The following is a 3,278-nucleotide window of genomic DNA, read 5'->3' on the forward strand; positions in this document are numbered from 1 at the left end:
GTGTGTGTGTGTATGTGTGTGGGGGGGATTGTGGGGGTGGGAGGGAATGCTCAGGAGGAGTTTGTCCCCCTCGCCTCACACATGGTGCACAGCTGCCCCCCCTCCCCACAGCAACAGCAGCCATTGGGGTGCTCATAGCCCACTACTGGCAGAGTCCCTTGGCAGTGTGGCATGGCCCCAACCACCTGGGTCCCAGTGCCACCTGGCCACATGGCACTGCACTGGCCTGGCCTGCTCACGCCTGCCTTCAGGCAAAGCCAGGCCACTCTTGCTCTCACCCAGAGTCCCAGCACTGCAGGCAGAAGACGCACACCCTTGGGCCGGGCTGGGTCCTGCCCCATGTGCTCCATGCTTCTTTGGGCTGGGCTGACACAGCCTGGCCCAAGGGTATATGGCTTCTGCCTGCAGCGCTGGGACTCCAGGTGACACCAAGAACAATCCAGTTCTGCTGAAGGTGAGCTTGAGTGGGTCGGGTGGCACGGCGCCATGTGGCACAGGTGGCACTGGGTTTCAGGCTCCAAGGGCCACACCACACTGCCAGGGGGCAGTAGTGGGCTATGAGTGCCTCGGCAGTTGCTGCTGTGGGGGGGGGGAGGCTGTGTGGCATGCAGGGAGGAAGCAGGTGGGGGCCTCACCCCTCCAGAGCAGTCCCCCGCACCCACAGTCCCTCCCCACCCACTTCCACAATCCCCCCCACCTCTGTCCCCACACAGTTCCTTCACCTACAGTCCCCACACCCCCCAGTCCCCCCCACTCCCATGTCTCTGATTACCTGGGATAGCACCTGGGTCTGATCTACTGCTGCAGCCTTGCCCCACTCCCATTTGCCTAAGCACACTGAGGCAGTGGGTGCCAGAGCATCTCTATGGAGGCTCCACCCTCTGGTTGCTTCAAGGCATGCTGATTTTTTCTGGCATTTTTTTTCTTGGTACCAGGATTTCATTTTCTCATTCCCAGCATGCCTCTTCAGACACCACAAAAGCCACATGCTTACTCATCTGGATGCACCCACAGTGTCTAAAAGCAGAGCCTAGATGCTTCTAAGGGAGAAGCAACAAAGGAAAGGGGAACAGCTGCCCTGCACCTAGCATTACAGCACAGTTTTCCTTCTCATTTCCATGCAGGCTCAGCAGGAGAGAAAACACCCAACCTGTGTGCAGTCTGTCAGACCGAGCCTTCTCCAAGACTACGTCTAAGATGTCCCCCTTCCAGATGGCTAATGGGTGACCATGGCCATTTTCCCTAGAGCTTGTCAAAAGGATTGTGGTCTGGGATAAGGAGAGCCTGGGGGGGGTCCCCCTCCTCAGAGGGTGGAAACCTGCATAACTAGCAGGTTTTGTGCCCTGGGCAAAAACCCTGGGGGGAAGTTGACTCCCAGGCTAAAACCTGCACAAGTTGCTGTGTGCTAAACAGCAGTGGGTGGTCAGTCCTACCTGCCCCAGTGACTAAAAGGCCCTGGCTGCTGCTGGCAAAGAGAGGTCTGCCTGGCCCTGGTTGCTGCTGCTGCTGCAGCACAGAATACTTGCACTCCACTGCTACTGGCATACTACCGGCAGCCACCCTTTAGACACTTTCCCATTGCTCCAGCTACATCTACCCTCTTCTTCACCACTGGTTATCTACCCAAAGTGTCCCTCTTCTTCCCCAAGGCCCTCTCAACTCTTCTCTAATTCCTGGCCCACTACCTTGCCCTTGGCCCCCACATCTATGCTGTCTCTACTCTCTCTTAAGTCTCCTTCAACCACCTGTCTCTCATCCTACCATTGCCTGAAGTCCCCTCTATGTGGGTCAGGCAAGGGCAAGCAAACTTGCTGCCAAACAGGTTTGCATCATGTAGCACAAGCAACAAAGTGTTGCTAGTTGTAGCTGATGCCCAACTAACTTTTCCTGCTGGCTCAGGGCCCAGAGGCCAGGTGCAAGTCTGAATTGTTATGAGGTATAAACAGTCTCTGTGCACCTATGGGGATGGCTCAGATCTCTCCAGAGCATGTCCAGAGATTGAAGCTTGCATCTCATAGAATCACAGAATCATAGAAGTAGGGTCAGAAGAGACCTTGTAGATCTTCAAGTCCGACCCCCCGCCTGGGCGGGAGAAAAGACGACTGAAATGAGTCCAGCCAGGTAGTCATCAAGCCTCTTCTTAAAGATCCCCAGGGTAGGAGCCAGCACCACTTCCCTAGGAAGTTGGTTCCAGCTCCTAGCTGCCCTAACTGTGAAGTAGTTCTTGCTGATGTCTAATCTAAACCTGCTCTCTAATAATTTGTGTCCATTGTTCCTTGTCATGCCAGGGGGCGCTAGGGGAAACAGTGTCTCCCCTAAACCCTTCTGGTCCCCCCTAGTGAGTTTATAGACAGTCACCAGGTCCCCCCTCAGCCTTCTCTTGTGAAGGCTGAACAGGTTTAGGTCCCGCAGTCTTTCAACGTAGGGTCTGCCCTGTAGTCCCCAGATCATGCGGGTGGCCCTCCTCTGGACCCTTTCAATGTTGTCCACATCCCTCCTGAAATGGGGTGCACAGAACTGGATGCAGTACTCCAGCTGTGGTCTGACCAACGTTGCATAGAGGGGGAGGATCACCTCCCTGGCCGTACTCGAGATGCACCTGTGGATGCACGACATGTGGATGCAGACCTGTGGAGGTCCAGTTAGCCCTGCCAACTGTGACCTCGCATTGTCGGCCCATGTTCATCTTGGAGTCAATAATGACTCCAAGATCCCTTTCTGCCTCTGTGCTCTCAAGAAGGGAGTTTCCCATTCTATAAGTGTGCTGCTGGTTTCTACTGCCTAAGTGCAGCACCCTGCACTTGTCAGTATTGAAACGCATCCTGTTTATGTCAGCCCACTCCTGTAACCTATCCAGGTCTTGTTGCAGTCTTTCCCTCCCTACTAGCGTGCTCACCTCACCCCAAATTTTGGTATCATCAGCGAATTTAAACAGGTTGCATTTCACCCCGTCGTCCAAATCGCTGATGAAGAAATTGAACAGCGCAGGCCCCAGGACCGAGCCCTGGGGGACTCCGCTGCCCACTTCCCCCCAGGTCGAATATGACCCGTCCACCACCACCCTCTGAGTACGACCCTTGAGCCAATCTGCAATCCATCTGACTGTGTAGGCATCAATGCCACAGTCGCCTAGTTTTTTGATGAGGATAGGGTGGGAGACGGTGTCAAAGGCCTTACTGAAGTCTATAAAGACTATGTCCACGGCAACAGCTCCATCTATTGCCTTTGTGACCTGATCATAAAAGGCAATCAGGTTGGTCTGACATGACCTGCCCCTA

The 3,278-nt window shown here is 54.8% G+C and overlaps 1 long non-coding RNA gene across 1 annotated transcript in view; it reads left to right on the forward strand.

The window, feature by feature from the left end:
- The first annotated feature begins 1,410 nt into the window (after positions 1-1,410).
- LOC109304667 overlaps positions 1,411-3,278 on the forward strand; it is an 18,478-nt gene continuing 16,610 nt past the window's right edge. The window contains exon 1 of the long non-coding RNA XR_002099443.1: positions 1,411-1,422. This is a non-coding gene — a long non-coding RNA (uncharacterized LOC109304667). The remainder of the gene's footprint in view (positions 1,423-3,278) is intronic.

The sequence above is a fragment of the Gavialis gangeticus genome, unplaced genomic scaffold, assembly GCF_001723915.1.
Source record: "Gavialis gangeticus isolate Ggan-Ray unplaced genomic scaffold, GavGan_comp1, whole genome shotgun sequence".
NCBI lineage: Eukaryota > Metazoa > Chordata > Crocodylia > Gavialidae > Gavialis > Gavialis gangeticus.